This window comes from Triturus cristatus, chromosome 6, assembly GCF_964204655.1.
Source record: "Triturus cristatus chromosome 6, aTriCri1.1, whole genome shotgun sequence".
Lineage (NCBI taxonomy): Eukaryota > Metazoa > Chordata > Amphibia > Caudata > Salamandridae > Triturus > Triturus cristatus.
The window spans coordinates 1,797,933,845-1,797,949,151 of record NC_140589.1 but is presented as its reverse complement, the minus strand read 5'-3'; positions in this window follow the sequence as shown (position 1 = coordinate 1,797,949,151).

Below are 15,307 nucleotides of genomic sequence, written 5' to 3'. Positions count from 1 at the left end.
AATTGTAACTCCAACTTTCTTAGCGTTATTGCATACACATCCCTGTCCCCATCTCCTACTTCATCCTCCTCAATCTCTGGTAAACTATCATATACCTTCCTCCCTTCAGCACCCGGGTTGTGCAATAATATATGTTGCCTTTGTAACGCTGAGAATCCATTTGCACCAATGGCTATTAAGTAAGTCTCAAACCCCTTGATCCAGTTCTTCCACGTCATGGTGGGTTCCCCTGCCTCTGAAAGAAAGGGTGGGGGTTGACTCATGCTTGCCGCTGCCATTTTTGATCAAGGAAAGTAGCACGTTAAATATACTATAACAGCACCACAGTTATCAATTACTTCTTTTCTTCTTAAAATAAAACAGTTAGCACCCAAAATTTCTTAAGTTAATGAGGATGGTACATGCTGTAGAGATATAGTCTCCAATAAATGAGATTTAGTTTCCAGATGCAGGAAGGATGCTCATTTGCCTAAAATTCCTTTGACGCAAGAAGCATGCAGCTCCCTCCTATTCATTCAAGAGAAACATTGAATTGTAACTTCAGTAGCCGAGAGAATGCAGAGAACAGAGGTTTTAACTCTTTATAAAATGTACTCAAATCGCTGCAAGAATCAGGACCAAGTAAGCTGTCCTAAGAGCTTTATAAGGAAAAATTACCGATTCAGGATGTAGTCTATATGCGCTAATAATAATTCAGTCTTCTTCTAATAAGCGCCAACAACATTGTATAGTAGTCTCACCGATGTCTGGGAATCGTCAAACAGGTCAACACCCCTTAAAAAGAATTTCCGCACTGAAGGCAAACCTCTAATAGAAACGGGACTCCTCCCCAGGGGGCAGACTCAAGTGACGTGTCTGCACACCCTGGAAGTACACCACAAGCTCCTCCCGATCGACGATATCACCTGAACCGGATGGTGTCTTCTGAGATTCCCCACAACACACTGGAAAAGCCTTCATCCGCACGGATATTCTGAGGGGAAAACAACCATCAGCACTTTCCACATGCAGTGCCTTAAACACAGATTCCACAGCGCATCCAATCTGGGCTACAGAAAGAGGGGATGTTGAAAAGCTGCCCTCCATGCAGCAGTATCCCGTAACTCGTCGTCAGTGAAATAACGAGGCAAAAGTTTATTTTAAGAGCACTCGACATCCATGACCCAGGAATGACAGTTATTCATCGGCGCTCACCTTAGAACCCTCGTAACATTCGGACGGGCGTAAGGGGACGGGAGGAGGAGGGGAAGGAACGAGGAAGGACGGAAGATACCAACACGTATAATAAAGCAGATAAGATACAACATGTAGCTCAGAGCTTTACAACGTGACGCATCTCACTAGATGCGTCACGTTGTAAATCTGTTGCATAGTGGCGCATGGTTTACGACGCCGCTGCGTCTTAGAAGTGACACAACGGTGTCGTAAAGATGACGCAAGGGGCTTGTAAATCTGCCTCTCTGTAGATTGTGCCTGTCTATTACTTCAAGTAAGGTTGTCATAACCTTTTCCCAATAGTCCACCAAACCATCGCACAACCATGTCATGTGAAAAAAATTGGCCCCTGGTTCCCATCACCAGGGGAAGATCCTGTGTAATCTTAAAGGGGTCAAATTCGTTTTGAGCAAATAAAATGAATATTTTTTAACCTATTGTTCCTGGAGACCTTCCCTCAAAAACTTCTAATTCTATCCCATTCTGAGTCTGTTAACTCTTTACCTACAGATTCTTACCATTATATCCCAGTGAGCCCACAATCAACTGTGACCCTCTGCCTGAATGCCTTGTGAGTAGATGTCATGATTTCCCACCATGTCCGCGCTAATCTTCAATGACCACACTCATGCAACCTGGAAACATCTTAGTATGAGCCATGCCACCACCAACAGTGTTGTGTGCAATCACCAAGTGTAAAGATTGTGTGTAAATATCAAGTGTGAAGACTGACGGACGAATGAGTAGACTGTGCCATACTATGTCACAATTGTTCTTAGCTAAGTTTGTTGTTAACGAGGGTACTGCTACCTCGCGGTCTGCAATGAGATTTGCCAAAATATCAAGAGATTTCGGTAAATCACGGCGCCCGTTTTGGGTTCAGTCCTATTTAAACTGTGCCCAACTTCCAGTACATGCTTTTCCTTGAGGTTTTGTGCTGCCAGAAACAGTAGTTCTAAATCAGGGACTCCAAGACCGCCCAAATGTATTGGAAGCTTATGTTTGTGTAGTGCCACGCTTTCCTACTCTTACCCCAACCTATCTCTAAGAGTAGGAACTCTATTTCTCTCCTTGAGGAGTCAATAATTGGACCAGCATTGTAGTCGCTAATCACTGATACATAGTTTATTGAATTGTAATGTGAATGGAATGCCCTTTTCACTTCTCCTTCCAAATTGTGATTTGGTATGGGTTGCAGAACCCATTTTATGAGTCAGAAAACCTTTTCTAGCTCCTAATATGAGTTTTGTACATAACAAAAATCGTTTTCACTGTCACAAACCTGATGATTTGGGGAATCGCAGGGTCTGCAGTCACAAAATCCTTTGGCACAACTGGCCCAAAGTCACTTATCCCCACTTTTGCATTATTTACACATATACCAACCACATTTTTTCTTGTGAATAAAGAGGGAAATAGCCTTAACCACGCAGCGTAAACTACGCATGGCTAAACCACGCAGGTGGTACCACGCACGTCTAAACCACAAATATGCCTTTACCACACATATGCAGGGTTTAGACGTTAGTGGTTGTTAGCGGTCTAGACTCTTAGCGGAGGGTCGGAGGTGTTGCAGACTGGGCAGAGGGTCAGAGGTGACTTCCTGCACAAATGAGGAATGGCGTGGTGAGTATGATTTTTCTATTTTATAATTTTTTATTTTATCAGGGATTTTAGGGCTCATGGCGGGTGGTCAGGGTACTTTTTATGGCTAGGGGGATGGTTTTAGGGGTCAGGGCGGGTGGCTGGAGTGTTTTTAATGTCTGGGGTCAAGGTTTTAGGGCTCAGGGCAAGGGGGGTCGGGGTCATTTTAAAGGCTGGAGTGACGGTTTTAGGGCTCAGGGCAGCAGACTGGAATGTTTTTTAAATCTGGGGTCAAGGTTTTAGGGCTTAGGGAAGAGGAGTCAGAGTCGATTTTGAGGGCTGGGGAGATGGTTTTAGGGCTCAGGGTGAGGGTCTGGTGTGTTTTTTTAGGTCTGGGGTATAGGATTTAGGGCTCAAGACAGGGGGTCTGAGACGATTTTCAATGCTTGGGGCGGGTTTTAGGGTGCAAGGCACAGGGGGTTAGAGTTTTTTAGTGCTGGGGTGTGGTTTGTTTTTAGGACTGGAGTTGGCTTTTAGGAGTCAGGGCAGGGGGCTGGACTGTTTTTATGGCTGGGGTCGGGCTAGAACTCGGGCCGGTAGTTGGGTTTTTGGGCATCTGCCTTTACCAATTATGCCATTACAACTACATTTGTTGTAAAGGCATGCGTGATAAAGACATGTGTGGTTGGGATTACGGGGTTCCAACATACAACCGAATAAAAAAATATTTCTTTCTTGTTTAGACACTTAGGGCCACATGCATCAGGCTTTATCCCAAAAAAGCCCCTTTCTGATGCATGAACACATTTCCAAAAAATTGCAATTACCTAAATTGCGAATACATTCAGGGAATCGCAAATTACGATGCCCTAAAGGCGATGCATCAAGCGTTTCCTAAATGCAAACTGTGCATTTAGGAAATGCTAGTTACCATCAACTTCAAGTTGACGGTAGTTTGCTAATTCTTTGAAAAATGCACAAAAGTGCATTTTTCAAAGTGACATGTGGTCCACACACATGCCCTTAGGGCATGTGTGTGAGCCACATGTGCACACTTACCTTTTTGGGGGATGTATAAGGGGGGCCTTAGGCCACCTGGCACTCTTGGAATTGCATTCGCAATTTGCGATTACCAATTCGGTAATCGCAATTTGCGAATGCATTCCCATTCATTCCTACGGGCCTATAGGCCCATGGGATTGAATGGAGTGACATTACCTAATAGCTATGCACAATATGCGAATCACTATTAAGTAATGTTAAGGAATCGCAATTTATTTTGCGATTTCTACATGCATAAGGATTGCTATTCTTAAATAGCGATTCCTTAAATATCACTATTTAGAAATCGCAATTACTTTGGAATACACTATTCTTGAGCTGTATTTTGCTTTCAATTTCCTAAGCAAGTTTCGCCTGTGACTAGACACTCACATGTCACAGGCAATAACAATGTACTAAATGCATATCGCCTGATATAGAGCATAATGTAGGCTGTTGTTTGAGATTTTTTTTTGTCACGTTTATACACTATCACGTTACTTGCTGTTTTGAGCTTTACAATTGCAAAATCACATTCAGACGCATTTCATAAGTAAAAGATACTTTATTATCCAATAACACCATATGTCCAGCATTGTTCAATTTTAATTCAAATTGTTTAAAGCATAGGCTGATGGGCGCGGCATAATATAAAAGCACCGGATACACCCACAATTCAAACAAAACAATGTATGATTAGTTTGAGACTGGAAGCTGGAAGCACTCAGGAAAGGAAAACAATAAAAAAATAATGAATGAGATGGAATGGAGTGTAGTGCCTAAAAGGGGAAATTTGACAAATATAGCTTTGGAAGAAGAAGGAAAATCCACACAAAGTAGGAGTATGGGAAAGAATACTGTTATTTTTTATATTAAAGCAATTCGTAGACGTTTCTATTGGCCCTTTTGTAATTACATGGAAGTATGTAATTGGGGCCAGATGTACGACCATTGTAAATTGTGACTCGCAATTTGCGCTCGATTGCCTGAGACACTGATTACGAGCCTCATGAATATTAATGAGGCACTCGCAATTTACGACCCCATTGAGAATGGCAGGCCCTCCCAGGGATGGTGGCCTAGCAGACCTCCATGTCTGGGACTGTTTTTAAATAAAGCAGTTGTTTTTTTAAAATACAGCCCGTTTTCCTTAAACGTATTCGTTTCATTTTTTAATGGCAGGTAGGGGTCCCTGGGACCACTGCCTGCCCGTAAAAAATATTTGTAGAGCCAGTCACAAAGGAGAAGCGGTCCCCTGGGGGCCCCTTTCCATTTGCAAGGGGTTTACCACCCTTCTGCGAAGGGTGGTAAACTGCGACTGTTTTGTGACCACAATTACGGTCGCAAAACAGTCATACATGGCATTTAGGGTCGCTATTAGTAAGGGAACGCAAATTTTTACGAGTCGTAAAATAGGGTTTGGAATTGGCCAAAATGATTTTTGCATTCGCAAGCGGATCTAAGACCTGTTTGCGCATGCAAATATCCATCGAACATCTGGCCCAAAGTGTACTAACGCCAGTGGTAATTTGAAGCTGTGATTATGTGATTCCTGTAAGAAATCCACCATTTCAAATTTTCATTTCAACCTTTTGTCCCAAGACTGGGATCATTAGGTGTAGGTGCGAGTCTACAATCATTTGGAGGTTTAAAGGATTCCTGAAGATAGCCGTGCTTGAGTAGAAGTCTCATAGATTTTTTTGGGTCAAATTGCTTCATCTTACTTCCTCTCAGATTGTCATATCTTGAGTCCTCAGAACTCCTGGACCAGATTTTCCCTTTATCCAAGCCAAGATGATGACTCTGAGGGCTTGCAAAGATTCATAGCTTGCTCCTTCAGGTATATATATCTCTTCTTGAGTCCTAGGTTTTTTCATTGTTGAACATCAAAACATTGTCCTTTTCTGATGACATTTTGACACTCTCTTCAGCCAAATCAGCCATGTCTTCACCTCATAACCAGTTATCGATAAGTGAAAGCTTCAGTTCTGCCTTACGTGATTAAGATCTTGTTGCATCCTGGAGTCCACAGCCTAAGAACCATAATCAGCCTGGGTCCTTCTATCTCTTCTTACAACCTCCTACAGAGTTCAAATGCACCACTGCACTCAAGGACTCCACCCTGGCTTTGTGGTTCAGGAATGCATGGAGGAATGCAGTAGCAGGCTGCAGCAGTAGCACCCAGCTACAGTTACACCCTACGAAAATGTGTGTGAGCAAGCTATCTAGCATGCAAGTGGTCACACCCTCGATTGTAAGAAAATACTTTGATTCCTAAACTAAAAGGGATTCATAGATCAGTTTCAAAGATGAACTTACCTGGCATTTCAATTTCCAAGTATGTACTTTTTTGTCCAATACAAATGGAGCCTTCTGATCACCGCAACACTATCACCGTAAGAAAAGCTATTATAGATTCTGAAAGCAAATTCATTGTATCCTTTCTTGCATTATATTTTCATTTAGCCACACAAAAGGTGTCATACCCTGAAGACGAAAAGAGGAATAAATAGACATTTCTGTAGTACAAGTTCAGGGACCTCTGATCTCACTGAAATCTTTGGGTCTAGAAGATGGCGGCCGTGACATCGGTCGTGCGGGCCTGAGCTCCCGGTGTCTCCCCCCCTGTCCCCGTGTCTCACTCACCGCGGTCTTGATGCAATCTTGATGCGGCGGTGAGCGGCTGCTGAAACGCTGTGCTGGTGCGAAAGGCGAGGTGCTACTGCTACTGGAACCGGCATGTTGTGGACTGTTCTCGGCGTCCCTCACCTGGCTTTGGGTCGACTATTGGAGCTGACGCGGCGGCAGACTTCCACGTGTGCGTGCGCAGCCTGGGCTGCTGATCGGATGCTGCCGGCTGGGAGACGGCTTAGCGCGGGGGGGAGGACGGAGAGGGCATGCCCCCAAAATCTGGGCACGGAAGAGCGCGCAATCAGCCGGAGATGCCTGAAGGTGCTGACGGCAAGAAGAAATTGACATCAATGGTGGAAAAAAAGGATGCTCCGCGACTTGAAGGCGGTAAGAAAGCTGTCCCTGCATTATTTTTAGCTATGAAAGCTAAAAAGAACAATATCACCTCATCAGTTATCCCCGAACAGGAGGTCGAACCCGAGCATGATCAAGAGGCACAAAGGGGGGATGCTCACCCAGAGTCTGTGGCTAATAAAGATGGGGTCCCAGGCAGCAGTTATAAAAACCGGGTAGAGAATCACGAGAGTGGGATACTGGATGACAAGCGCATTAGAAATAATGCAGAAATTACCACATTGGGGAATATCCCACAAACCCCTGTACGGACAGTCCAGAAGGAAGTAAATGGAACAAAATCAAAAACTGGTCATGGCAAGGCTGATTTGGCAATAAATAATGAAAAAGGGGAGCAACAGGAATTAATGAAGGAGCGCGATTCTGGAGATTTGCCTTTTTATTCAATGTCAGACCCCTCTGATACATCTGGGGATGATTCTGACTCAGAAAAGCATAAGGGGCTCGATAGACCCAAAACTGTGCGCAAACATGGGGCAATGTGTCTGTGTGCTGGTTACCTATCTGCTGGGAGTGCAGACTCTTTTCAATGAGATTATTCTTTCATGGCAGAAACCGAGACAGCCAGTGGGGGGCAGCCCAATTTTGAAATCATAGAGAAACCTGAAGATATATCCCTGGCTGTCATCTATAAGAGCATCATGGCCCATAGAGAAGAGATGCGCGTAGAGAGCCAGCGCACACAAGGGGCCTGCCGCAAGCTCCAGAACGCAGTTCGGAGAATTGCTAAATCTTGCTCTGAGTTTACCGAAAGGTTCAACGCGGCAGAGACCCACATATCGAACCTGGAGGATGAACTGGCGGCTCAAAAGACAATGAAATGAAATGACCGCGAAATCCAAAGGGCACATAGATTTCCCTTTGTGCAACGCAGCAAGCGGGGCCAGAACTCCTCTACGCCAAGGGCTATTTTAATATCAGTCAATTATCTTACTAGAGAAGCGGTGTATGACCTCGCAGGCCCGGACAGAAAAAAAACAGGGAAGGGGATTGATTTTTTTGTGCGTCCGGATTATTGCCCCCTAACTGTTGAAAGACGCTGGCAATTACGCCAACTTATTACTCCTTTTCAGGACAAGGGGGCACAGGCCTTCTTGTTGAATCCGGGTAAAGTTAAGATAATACACAAAGAACATATCCGGTTCTTTACAACAGAGATAGCCGCTAAGGAGTATTTACGATCCCTCTAAAAAGTAGATACAGAGGGACTAGTGAAGAAGTGAAAGTAGTGAAGGAGGAAAAAGAAAGGAAAAAAAAGGAGAGACAGAAGGAAAGAGGAGGGAGAAGAAGGGGAAAAAAGGGAACAAGAAGAGGATAGCATGAAAAAAAAAAATCTAATGGCGATGTCTTTTTTTTGTTTTTCCTTATGGTGGTGGGTGGTGAATACTGTAAAAAGGCAGTGATTAACACTTTGGTAGGGGCCAGGGTGGTGGGGGCCGGGGGTTAAAAAGCTCGATCCATCTCAGAGACCGTGTGCCTCCAAGCCTCATATTTGGGGAAGGGTGGGGGGAGGATACAGTTCCGGCTGGAACCGTATGTGGGTGGGGGAAGGATGGTAAATGGCGGCGGAATGGGGAGGGGGGTGGTAGGGGGAAGGTGGGAAGCAGTAAAAATAATCCATGAAGGTTGGCAAATGGAAATTTGGAAACTTGATGGCTGTTGGCATGTAGTATACGTACACAAAGATGGAGCATAGTGGTATAGTTGGTGGCATTCGGCTATGTTCTTTGAACGTAAGCGGTCTGAATGATCGTAATAAAAGGCAACGGGTTGCTAATGAATTGCGGGCATTACAGACCGATCTGATCTGTATACAGGAAACCCATATACCATGGGCCAAAAAGAAAATGCTGGCGGAATTAGGTTTTACAACTTTAGTGTGTACTGAACAATCAACTACTACACGGGGGTAGCAATTCTTACGAAGAGCTATATACAAGGGACAGGAAGAAAACTGGCAGATAAATATGGGCGATGGGTTATAGCTGAATGTTACATTGGAAGTCAGATCCATACAATATGTTCTATATATGGTTCGAATTTTGATGAGGCATTCATTATTGAAGACCTAAATGTTGAGCTGGCATTGTGGCCGACCCCATTAATTATATGTGGGGATCTAAATATACATCTTGAACCTGGCATACTACAAGATGGAAATAAATTATATAATGGGTGGAAACCAAGGGTATTTAAGGCCCTACAATCACTATTGGTGGATCATGGAATGGTGGATGCCTGGGCTATGTTAAGAGCCACCGACCCAGGGTACTCTTTTTACTCATATCCACACAAGAAACTTGTAAGGCTTGATTATTTTTTTGTGACAAGCCAGTTACTCTCAGGAGCCAAAATACAGGTGTACCCTCGGGTGTCTTCAGATCATGGACCCTTAGTTTCATCTGAGAATGTCTTGGATGGGGGCTAAACCGCGATCTTACTCATTCGATAAGAAACTATTATTGGATAGCAACTATGTGACCCACATGCAGATATGGATTGAGCAATTTGTTTTCATAAATCGCAACATAGCTGGGGTTGGGAGTGTATGGGATGCTTTTAAAGCGGGGTTTAGGGGAGAGACCCTTAGCTTTGGCTTATATAAGCAAAAGCAAATACGAGCGGAACTGCAGGGATTATATGCGTCATTAACGGTAGCTGAGAAACAACTTATGCAGGGCATACATACAGGGCAGGATATCTCAGACCTCCAAACGGCAGTGGCTCAGGGCAAAGCAAAAATTAATCTATATTGGAGTAAAGAGATAGCGAGGAAACACTCCATAAACACAAAATTATATTATGAATATGGGGAAGCATCTGGGCGCTATCTGGCGCAGAGGCTTAGAGTTAAAGAAGCTGCCCAGAGGATTTGCTCCATGAGAGATCTAAAGGGGCACATAGTAGAAACTGATACAGGGATCCTAAAGGTGTTTCAGGACTTCTACGAGGCACTATACATTAGTGAGGGCTATGATTCCCGCATAGGGGAATCCCTGTTACAGCATTGTCGTGGCCAACTGGACGAGCAAGATGCTGAATTACTAGAAGCCCCCATCACAATGGAGGAACTGGAAAGAGCCGTTAATGGCTTAGCCATGGGCAAAGCAGCTGGGCCCGACAAACTTCTATTGGAAGTCTATAAAACATTTTTAGGATTTTTAAAGACTGATATGCTAGGCGCTGTGCAACAGGCCCAAGTTGGAGCTGCCCCCTTATCATGGGATGAAGCTAACATTATAGTTTTTTTTTAAAAAGATAAACCGGCTGATCAACCTGGTTCATATCGACCGATTTCGCTTTTAAATGTAGATGGTAAAATCTACGCTAAGATCCTAGCGCTCCCGGTTGGCTGAAGTAATAACACCTCTAGTATCAGTGAGACAACATGGCTTTATCCCTGGGAGGGGGACAACCAATCATATTAATAGAGTTGTAACCATGCTTGATATAGCTAACATAGCGGGGAGTGCCTTTAGCCTGATACTACTAGACGCTGAAAAGGCATTCGACCGGGTCGCATGGGAATTTTTATGGGGCGTGTTGCACCGTGTTGGTTTTAAACAGAACTTTATTACCTCCATACAAGCATTATATTGCTCTCCATCAGCCAAGGTCTGCGTTATGGGTCTCGAGTCAAACCCATTATATATCTTGCGGGGAACTAGGCAGGGATGCCCCTGTTCTCCGCTGCTGTTCTCACTTTATATAGACCCGTTTTTAAGAATGTTAGAACAAAGTGCAGGGATAGAGTCGATAATATGTAACCAGGAGTATTATCGTGTGTTTGCTTATGCAGACGATGTCGCAGTAGTAACACGAAATCCCAGTATGGCGATGCCTGAAATTGAACGATTGGCTCGAGAGTTTGGGGCTGCCTCGGGATATAAACTTAACTTGGCAAAAACACAGATCCTATGCTCTAATATGATATTCCAAGATCCACGAGTTGTGAGTGAGGCGACATATTTAGGTGTCAAGTTAAGGGCGTGCTTAAAATTATTGGTTGAGGTTAACTGGTCCAGCATACTAAACAGTGTACGGAGGCAACTGGATCGATGTGAATGTTTACATCTTTCACTTCTGGGACACTGTAATGTCTTGAAAATGTTGATATTACCTAAGATCCTATATTTTTTTAGATCAGTACCGCTTGAAATCTCCCGTAAACAACTTGCAATATTACAGTCAGTATGTGCTAGATTCCTATGGGCCCAAGGCAAATCTCGCAGAGCTATGTGTTATATGACTCTCCCTCGTGAGAAAGGAGGCTGGACCGCACCAGATTTTACCTTTTATCATTATGTCTGTATCCTGCAACATATGAATATTTTATTACTTGGTGACAACCCAATCAGTGTTTCGGAAGCCCCATCAATTTATCAAATGCTACTTGGGAGTGAGGCCAAAATCGATTGTTTATTAACGTAGATCCAAGCTACTACAAGAAAGCCAGGTTCAAGGTTGTGAATACAGCTTATAAAGTGTGGAAAGTAGTGCGAAGGCAGTATGGGTTAGAAAGGTTATCTAAGTACACCCCCATTACAGCTACGACACTTCTTCCATCGATATTATGGGATAGGACTATAGACAGATGGCGAGCTAAAGGGATCTATTATCTAGGGGACCGATATACTAATGGTTGCTTAATGTCTTTAGAAATGTTATCAGACAAATTTCATCTTAGCAGGTCTGAATTTTTTTAATACTTACAGATTCTGGATTTTTTAGGGAAACATCAAGTGAAATTAGGAGTAAACCCTGTGGTAGAAGCTGTAAGGAGGAAGGCACGTATTGGGATATTGTACAATATATTCCTGGACACTAAGGGTAGCGATTTACAGTCTCACAATACCAAATGGGATGACAGGCTGGGATGTACGGGTATGCGGATGGAAAAATCTATTGAATTAGCAGGGAAATTGTTTATATCTGCGAACCTCCACGCACAACACTACAAGACTTTGATTAATCTTTAATACACCCCAGCCAAGCTTTCTAAATGGGGGGGGGACAAATGATGGGAAATGTTTCCGATGTGGATCATACAATGCTCATATTGTACATATTTTTTATGCATGTAGACACTTAACAATACTGTTTGTACATATAGAGAATTTTTTAACGGAAATTGTGGGGGGCCCAGTAACCCTGTCATCCGCTCAGGTATTGTTGGGGTAACCAAGAGAGAGGATCCAAATCAACTGGCCTATAGGTCTAGGTATTTGATCTTTCTTGCAACAGCTGTGGTTCGGCTATGCACTGCTTCAATGTGGCTCCAGAAAGATGTGCCCTCTTTTGAACTCTGGAGGGCTCGATTCCTGTCTATATTTGACATAGAATATAGTCTATATGAAATTAAAGGCATCCGAAAAAAGAAATTGGGCATGGAGATATGGGGCCCAGTGGGTTCCTATTTGAATGATTGATGGCATAGCTAGAGGAGATACATACTCATGCTTAAAAATCGCCACTCGCACTTTAAAGTACCCTGTATTTAATACCATTATTATGTCCTATGTATTATGAAATTTGTGTACTTTTTTTCTAAAGATATTTTTTATTATATCTTCAACCGTCGTTTTTATAAATATTTTAACCTGTGATAACGTTCATGGAATAATAAAAAAAAGTAAAAAAAAAAAAGAAAAGAAATCTCTGGGTCTCTTAGTGACAGCATTCACCATTTAATGATGTTTAATTCAGGTGAGATATTGTCTCTCTAGTGGTAGAGCTACACTTTGGCATTCAATGGTGCATTTAAAGTGGGCACAGGGAGCTGTCCGCCACCCCATCGGAAAGAGTCCAGGGGATGTTCAGGCCTGTCTTTGCAAACTGCATGTATAATTCTGCTTGCTGCAATGATAGAATAGTGTTTCCATCACATTCTCGACTGAACAGCTGTCTCCAAATGGAAATTATTTTGCGTTGGAGCAGCGCAATTTAGACTCCTCGCTTACACAGAGATGCAATTATATATGTGCATTTTACATTAGTTTCACGGTGTGCCTTATCTTCATTAACATGTGTGAAGCATTTGTTAATGCATTAATGTTCATGTTTAAACATGAAAGCATGTATTCTTTATTCATGTTTTACAATTACACCTCAAGTTATATTTGCATATGTAAACATGTACTCTTTTACTCATGTTATACATTTATTCTGGAAGATACACATGTGCATTTATAAGCATGTATTTGAAGTACACATTATATGCTTAATTAAAGTTAGCCTGACTACAGGGCTCAGTTGAAATGCATTTTGCTTTGCCAGCATATTTTTCTTTTTGCAGGTTTATTATTTTGTTAGATAGAGAAAGGTTTATTGTCTGTTTTAGACTGCTGATAGAGATGCCTGGAGGGAAACTTGGCAGTGAACATGGAGAAACAATGGTCATCATGTAGCAGGATGGCAAGATGTTCATGGTTGAGAACCACAGCCTTATGTCGATGCGTTGGGAAAGTGGAACTAAGTTGCAGATACTCAAGTTATGGTCTGATTGGTCCCTGGTGGTGTGATTGGAGAGAACAACATATTGAGTCTCCTGTTACTTATAAATTGGTGTTCACATAGTCATGGCAGATCCCTTTTAGACTTAGAGTGGTACAGACCTATCTGCTTGCCTTATTCTTGCACGTGTGAAGCTTTATGCTAAACACTTATTTCCTTTATTCGTTAAACTTCTACTGATAATGCTGACTTATTCAGTGCTCCTAATTTTGAGACCCTTGCTAGATTACCCTAACTGTGACTTATGTTTAGAAGAGAGAAGGGAAGCTTTTTTATGGAACATCTGTTGACTTTTATTTGTTTCTGTACTATCACAATTCTGTATCTCATTCTATTGCATCTCAATCAACTGAGATATTTCACTCTACCTATTGTACTAATGTAGTTACTGAATTTATACTTGGCTTGCATATATACTGGATTGATTGGTAATCCAAATAAAACCCTTTAATCATTTTCAGCAATTCATGGTTCTTATTGTCGAGTCACATTAGCTTCACAAGCTGGAAATGTTTTGTTGTTGTTTCTTCCCTTTCAATGCTTCATGTCAACTAAAAAACGTCCATACAACCAACGGGGAAAGATCCTTAACGACTTGACAAAGAGACTACATTGCGAGGCCCAGCGCTCTCACACCCTTAACTTAGAAATACAAAATAGGAATAGAAATAGGAACAACTACATTCAGGTTAAACAAAGCTGATTTTTTTTCTTGATAACCATCTTGTTGCAGAAAGTGGACAAGCAAATAGATGACCAGCATTGAAATGTGATTGTGGCTTCTGGACAGTCTTCCCGGTTAGAAGTCATTGGAATGAGAGAATGAGGACCCTAAGGTGCACAAAGGCATTAAGGAGTGAATATAACAAAGCTAGAGAACATGGATATATCAATACAAAATGAGAATAGGAAGCACAATCAACTTAAACAGACTCTTATATTGATAAAAGATTTTGTGGTATCAATTAGAAAAGCTAACATGGCGACCAGCACTGTAATGTAAAAAATGGTGTCATGACAGAGTGTCTAATTAGGGGTCCGGATTCAGATGAGAGAATTTAATTTGCAAATAAAAAAAACTTTAGTGGTAGCCCACACGGTACACACAACAGTGTTCAGCAAAGTCGGATTTCAATTGAAAACAAAACATACAGCAATAAAAGCAAGCCAATTAGCAAATTTGAAGTCGAAATTTTATAGGAGCAGGGAGGTGTTATATGGTGTGTTCACAAAGGTGTTTAACTTTAATCCTACCTAATGAATGAAAAACAATCACCTGTAGTCAGACGGAAGTCTGAAATAAGAGAGTTGCCTCAGTACGGCCAGACAAGCATAAACAATAGATTGAGACTAAGAACAATACATGGTACTTTTTTAACTATACCAAGCATCAAGGGATATTGAAACGCCAATAATACACTAGCAATGATTGATGCCAAGTGTCATCTGATGACCTTGACTCTGTTCAAATCCAATGCATAACAAGATGCTAGGACTCTATCCCACTGCTTTCTCATAAACTGCCACAAGGTGAATACTATTACCTACCAGGAGTTAGTTAGTTCCATTTTCCAATGCAAAAAACACTGTTAAAGTGAACATTTAGTTACAAACAAAACATTACATCTGTTTACCCAAAAAAAAAAAAATTACAATGCTGAAACTCACCAGTTATTTTTAGGGAACTTTACCATAACTTGTGCCATCATCACGCACTCTCATATGACATCACTAATGATTCTCAAATGACATAATTAATGGGATTACTTATGAGATCATCTATTAAACATAGGTAGAGATAAGTTTTGTTTTCTCTAATGATGTGAGTAACATTTTTGTTATTGACATTAGCAAGTAGTTTTGAGATATTCTCATTTTAAAAACGTGTCTGGCGGGTATCGAATAGTTA